Below are 6,590 nucleotides of genomic sequence, written 5' to 3' on the forward strand. Positions count from 1 at the left end.
ATATAATTTAGAACTCTTTAATATTAGCTATAAAGATTATCTTACCAATTTTAAGGAATCAGTTAGACTCCTTATATAGCAAAACATTCTATTCTATGTATAGGGCAACAGATGGAGAATAAAAAGACAGCAAAAGAGAAACGGCTGGAAGGTTTTTCAAAAACTCTCTTGATTCTCGGTTTTTGAGTATATTGACATATACATCCTCGTGAAGTGTTTGGATTGCTGCAAGTGGTTACAATGGTGGAACAATAATCCAACAGCAATCTCAAACAGAGGCGGAAACTACAGAAGTAAAAATCACTAAGTTCATGCTGTGATCATGTCTTGAAGAAAGAAATAAACATCAAGGTAGAAATTTTTAAGAACATGGAAACCACAATTCTGGAGAAATTCAGTCGAAGGTTGCTTACTACAAGCTTATTAAATTGCAAGCTGTAAACCAAACCAACCCTGATGCAGGGGTATCTTCAGAGCTGTAAAGCAAGGTTGAATATAAATGTATAAACTGCAGAACAAACAAAAAACTTGACAATAATTAACAGTAAAGCTAGAAAACCTAGTTCAATTAGGTGGAACTGAAATCTGATACATTTCTCAAGCATGCACTGAATCTAACTCAACAATCATGTCCTAATCAACTTAGTTTTCATCAAATGACTATAAGAATCTAGTCTAATGTATATTACAACACTCACAAGGATGAGTTGTTTTGGCAACGGTGGTAATCATGATGCCAGAGACTGTCTATTGAGAGTAGCTCCAGCATGATAAAGAATGAGGAGGTGTATGGCCTTGGCAATCAAATCCTTCAAATCAGGATGTTGAGCTAAAACAGATCGAGCAGTCCCCTCAAGAGCATTCAAAGCGCGTGCTTGCTCAAGAGCCTTACTGTTCCCAGCATTCAATGCAAGGTAGCATAATAATACAAGTCCCCGTAGTTGAGCTGATCTCCAGACCGTAGTAATTTCATTAAAGGGGGAACCCATCCAATTCTATAATTGCTTTTGAATGCTCTGAACAATTGAAATTTTCTGGACATGCGAACTTCCCCAAGGCCATTGCAGCTTCTGTAGCGATATCCGCATTCCTATTACCAAGATGAGAAACCAAAGGCCTCATTATTCTAGTCTCCCTTGTAGGAAATGTTCGAGCCAAGCAACCAATAGACCTAATAGCAGGAATCTGCAACTTTGGATTACTTTCTTCTTGAATCACTCTTAAAAGCTGATCCAAAACCACCTTTGCACCAGGCTAATTAGGCTTAAAAGCTGCATGTCTAAGATCAGCATTGGACTCTGCCACCGCCGTGATCTCTGTAATGGTCATCAGACAATTAAACTGCATCCCCCTTTTCCCTCTCAACAATCTTTGCCAAACAAAGCAAACCTTTCATCTCCGTAATCTTTCTACTATTAGACAAACTCTCTTTTGACAGTTTCCATCATGCCTCAGCACAACTAACCTTAACCTTAACCTGAAGCTGCACCTCTGGTGTCTCCATTTCCCTCTCCTTCTTATTATGTGAACCACCATGGCTACTACTGTCCGAATTATAATTAGCCTTAATATTCTTATAAGCTAATTGTTTGTTCATTTCGACAAGTGAGGGAATACTAGTTTTAACAGGATTGTCATTCACTACTTCCAAATCCAAATGAGTAGACAACAAAGACATCAATGGTCTTGTCACATTCAATCTCATAAACTCCTCCTGTGCATTATCGTCCAAATCTGCCATTCTCGCCACAAAATTGGCCACCGAAAACTGAACCTTCATTGGTGAATCCTCTAAAACCCCAACAAATCATCGAAGTCCCAAGCGCGTCAATAGTCAACCTGACTCTATGTTTATCATTAGCAATATTAAAAAGTGCAGTGGCAGCAGCAATTCGTGCCTCTGCAGAAGCACCTTCCTTAAGCAACTTCAACAAAGGAAAAATCTCACCTTCTTCAACAATCATCTTCTTATTCCTATCATTATCACGCGCTAACGAAGCAAGTTGATTGGCGGCATCAACACGATCCTTAACTTGACCCATTTGAACAGAAGAAATAGAAGACCAGACCCAAGCAAAAATAGGATCATTACTAGCAATAGGAAACAAAGACAAATGAGCACCACCATCAGACTCAAAAATCGAAAGCAACCATTTCATATCACCAATAGAAGATTCTAAAAGATTCGAAAACTTCCGAAAATCAGCAGTTGTAGTGATAGAAAACACTTGACGAAGTACCTCACTATGTTTCTTGCATTTGCGGACAAGAGTTAGTGCACGGTCAAGGTTTTGGTGATGTCGGAAGCGATACGGCGGAGAGGACGATCATAGAGGGAAGGAGTGGAGATGGCAAGGCGGACGGCAGAGCGGAGCATTTGGGAAAGGTGGTCAACTTGTTTTGCTAAGTCAGAACAGTCTTGCTTTGAAGATTCAGCTTCTTGGGTTGATTTTATGACACGATCTGCCAGTAAAATCGGAAGAGAGAGTTCTTCTTGCACCGTTTTTTCCTCTACTCCATGAGGAGGAACTGTAGTAGAAGTAGCTGCAGCAGCAGCAGCACTGGACATTTTTGTTAACTGAATTGGACAGCCCAAGTCTTCTAACCTCGTACTGTACGGACACGAGTTTGGACAATCTAGGAGTTAAGGATTGATATGAGAAAGGGAAGGAAGTTGAGGAGGAGGAGGTGGTGGCGGCGGCGGCCTTATAGGTGTGTGACTGACTGACTAGTGACTCTGCGCTAAAGGAGAATTTTCAAAAGGGCAGAAAATATGCACAGTTGGCAGAATCATGTTAGTACGAGAATTTTTCCCGAATTTGGACATTGGTGGGATTGTTTTTGTGTTTAAAAAATAATTTTAAAATAATTTAAATTTTATTTTATTTTTTATTTTAAATTAATATTTTTTAATATTTTTTTATTGATTTGATGAACTGATATTAAAAATATTTTTAAAAAAACATTATTTTAATAAATTTTTATAAAAAATCAAACATTCTAATATAATTTTAAAATTTAAAATATTTCTATGAAGTCAAAAATCAAGACTATAAAGAACTTTAATTTAAAATAATTAAACACAAATAAAAAAAACAAAATATTAAAAAATTAAAAGGTTTTAATATGAAAAAAACATAGAAAAAGAATTTAATTTTATGTACTATACTTCTTAAATTGGTCACTAATTATATATCGAGTGTCACAGTAAACTATCAATCTAGTAATTATTCCAAGCAAATCTCAAATAACCTCCTAATAAATTCTAAGATTTAAAAAATAATGTGCATGTAATGGACTATGAATTGCCTACCTCATCTAACATCAATTACCCTAAAATTATATTTTCCTTTGGTTTTTTTTTTTCTTTTCAGGAAAGACAATTGGGAAAAGGAATTGTAAGATTAGGAAATTGATACATGGCATTTACATTTTACTAAACATTTAGTGTATGTTTAGTGTGGTAGCTTTTGCGGTTATAGTTTGAAAAAAAAATATTTTATAAAATCACTTTTACTTTTGATTTATTGGATTAAAATATATGTTTAGTTGAAAATGTTGTTGAGTAAAAAACAATTCTTTTGAAAGTATTGTTTGTAATAAAATGACTAAAAAAATATATAGTAATTTTGTAGTTGTGAATTATATTATTGTGCATTGAATTTTTAACATAAAAAAAATTGTGACATTAATGTCCTACTTTTATTGCCACATTAAATTACTTATAATATCATCATGAACATAATCAATTTGAGAAGGCCTCTTGTTTTCATGGCCATATAAACGTGGAATGACATCAGTTAAAAAATTATTAGAAATAAAATTGGGACTGCGATCATATTCTTTAAATGTCATATCTTCCTACGACTTCCTTCTAATATAGTTGTGTAATGCCATTAATATATTATAATTTGAACTTGTGATTTATACTGATACACAGGTATATTTTGTAAAATTCTTTATCTCTGTTTCCACACTCCAAAAGCACGTTCAATCACATTGCATAATAATGAGTTAATTTGCACAATTGAATTTTTCTTCTTGAATTCTTAGTTGTCTTTGACGCTGAAAATCTTACAAGTGATATTTCTCACTTTTATATAGACCTAAATATTGATATTAATTTGGGTATCAAATATCAACTAAATAATATTTTCCTGCAATAACAAGTAAGAATTTGTTAGTAATTTCACACATATAGATTAACCATAATTGTAGTTAAAATAACGTTTAATTTTTCTCATGTTTTTGGGAATTTTACATTGGGATTGTTAATAGCATTCAAACAAAATATGAGTGTCATGTGTACTATCTTTTTATTTTATCCAAACAAACATGAATTGCATATTAAAGTCACATGCAACCACTACAGCAATACATCTTTTTTACTGATAAATAGTATTTAATTTTCTTGAAATACATAAACACGTTAATGTGTAACATCAATCACATCAATGCAATAATGTATGGTCTCAAAATTTCATCGCCATATGGTAGCTCTATTTAGCAACTGCAATGAAAGCAAAAATTATGTATGTTTATTTTTTTTTTTTTTGATTTACGTGGGGTGTCCGGGCCAGCTTGCGCGTACCACGACTATTCTCCACGGCCCACTGGACATCCTGCAAGCCCAGGGGCAGGTTAGGCACCGCGGGGGTGACAGGCGTGCACATAGAGGGTCGAACCCGGGACGGGGGCGGAACAAGTCACACGGTTGACCACAGCAGCTAGGCCCTCAAGTGCATGTTTATTGTTTCCATAGCAGATAACTCACATACATTTTCTTTATTAAGTGGAAGGGCCAATGAGTTATAATGCTATTATTCTTTTTTTTTCTTGTTCTTTTTATTATTATTTTTTAAATGATATAGTTATTTTTATTATATAATTATAATTGAAAAATCATTGTAATGGTAATCACCGAATATATATATAATTACTAAGATACCTCATTTTATGTACTTTTCAATTTCAATTAATATCCTTTTCAGGTTGAGCTATAACAATAAAAATCATAATAAGAAACACAAAAATCATAATCTCTCTCTCTCTAAGCATGTGTGTGTAGTTCCATTTTACATAAATTCCTCAATAGATTTCCAAGAATTAATTTACTTTATACCAAATAAAATTTATTTTATTTTGTTATGTTTTTTGAAATGACATGATGTATATCAATTAAAACATAACGAAATTAACAACCTTAATAAATCCTCCTAACCAAATTAAAAAAAAAAAACTAAAATAAATCAGGGTTTCATTACACATCCAAACTCATTATATTATGAATTAAAAAAGTATAATTACTATTGTAACAGTTTATAATTCTAAAAGCTTCCAAACCTTAAATTCATGTAAAAACTGGGTAAATGTTTTTTTATTATTTTTCTTATAAGATCATCATTGTTCTTAGCTATTATATTTTCAATCCTTAACCTATCATTAACAATTCCATTGAAATTTTGGTAAAATTTTCTCTATCCAAGTCATTGACAGTTCTTCTCCTCTCTTATATATATATATATATATATATATATATATATATAGCCATTCAAGGAAATTTTAATTTCCACTCATATAGCAATTCATCCCGATAATAGGCCTTAAGCCGCTCAAGCAAGTGACAACATTTATTACACATACTAAGCTAGCACTTTTGAAATTAGATAAATAATCAATTTTACAAGATAAGATTTTACAAATACATGTTTACTATAGCTTTCATTAAATTACTTTACAACTTAATTGATTATTTATTACATCCACCATCGCATCAAATCTCTTAAGTGCTAGTTGGCTAACAAGTTCAATCGTTGACTTACAAAGATAAGTGAAAAAACTTGCAATCACACACACATATATGAAGCTTTATATCTGAAGAACTTGCAAGATAGATCCAAGTATCTACGAACTTTACTAAGTATCAAAGTATCTGAATCTTTCATCCCACTCATTTCACATTCTACTTCCTTTTCTTTTTCTATCTTAATTCTGTTTACCAATTCTTTGTTTTCGTGTTTCATTATTCTTTCATGGAGGTAGAGTCCACTGTTACATACTTTTATAAAAGATTGACGGCTGACACCAATTGGTTGGAAATTTTGAATGCAAAGACTAATTCTAAGTTTCTATTGGGCCGTGCAAGATTTCCGACGAGCCTTGACTTAACTTTAGTCTGCAAACGAGGTAGGTTCTCACTATCTTTCGATCCCTATTTTCCCTCTTCCATTTATTTGGACACCTCAAGGTTTTAACTCTTGAGAACGAGGCAGCCTCTGAGGAGAAAACCTATGATAAGATGGAGGGGAGATATACTCTTCAGGAGTTCTCGTCGTTTGGTTGGATTATCAAAAATACGGTGATGCATACAGTATTTTAGAGGAAACGTTTTTGCAAAGGATGTAAAGGAAGTTGAGCTGCATGCTTTTGTCCCGAGACCTTCTTTGAACCAGCATAAGAAGAAGCAAGGTCTACTTTATACCTCAACATTGGAAATCCAGTGGCAAAGTTGACAGCATACATCCACACGTCCCTTGATTTTCAACACAACTTACCGTAGTATCAACACTAGTAATGGTTACAGAGAAACA

The 6,590-nt window shown here is 33.4% G+C and overlaps 1 long non-coding RNA gene across 1 annotated transcript; it reads right to left on the reverse strand.

The window, feature by feature from the left end:
• Positions 1–538: 538 nt before the first annotated feature.
• On the reverse strand, positions 539–2,799 carry LOC133678232 (uncharacterized). Its single transcript, XR_009835913.1, has 2 exons — positions 2,241–2,799; positions 539–2,091 (listed from the first exon to the last, which is right to left on the reverse strand). It is a non-coding gene; the product is annotated as an uncharacterized LOC133678232 (long non-coding RNA).
• Positions 2,800–6,590: the final 3,791 nt, after the last annotated feature.

The sequence above is a fragment of the Populus nigra genome, chromosome 18, assembly GCF_951802175.1.
Source record: "Populus nigra chromosome 18, ddPopNigr1.1, whole genome shotgun sequence".
In the NCBI taxonomy this organism is placed as follows: domain Eukaryota; kingdom Viridiplantae; phylum Streptophyta; class Magnoliopsida; order Malpighiales; family Salicaceae; genus Populus; species Populus nigra.